Below are 473 nucleotides of genomic sequence, written 5' to 3'. Positions count from 1 at the left end.
GATGGGAGTAAGTTTAAGGTTGTATCCATAATCCGCTTTTCATGCCTGTTAAAATGAAACATTCGGATTATCAATTCTGTGATTGGCTGTAATGCACACGTAGCCTTATTTATAATAGCCATTTAGCTTTTTTCACACGAGCACGCATCAGGCGTGCTCGTGTGACGAGGCAAACGGTAGACGCTGCTCTTAATAATACTGTAACTCATTCATTGTGTGAAAGAGAGGATCTTCTTGATCGTGCGCGCGAACTGAGAGCTAACACAGCGGTTGCAACACTCGATTAATTTCAAGTGGGTTCACACTGGAAATACGGACTATGGTGAGGTGCATGCGTAGTAGTGCGTTGCCTGCATTTGCGTCCACGTGTCATAATTAATCTCGTGTAAACCAAGCTTTGGTACAATCTAGTTTACTCGCGACAAATATTTTTTCATAACAGAATACAATTTCAAGAGTGTAAAAACATACCT

Source organism: Anneissia japonica, unplaced genomic scaffold (genome assembly GCF_011630105.1).
Source record: "Anneissia japonica isolate Jap-2015-1 unplaced genomic scaffold, ASM1163010v1 scaffold284795_len787576_cov167, whole genome shotgun sequence".
Taxonomy (NCBI): Eukaryota; Metazoa; Echinodermata; class Crinoidea; order Comatulida; family Comatulidae; genus Anneissia; species Anneissia japonica.
Note: the sequence above shows the minus strand (reverse complement) of the source record.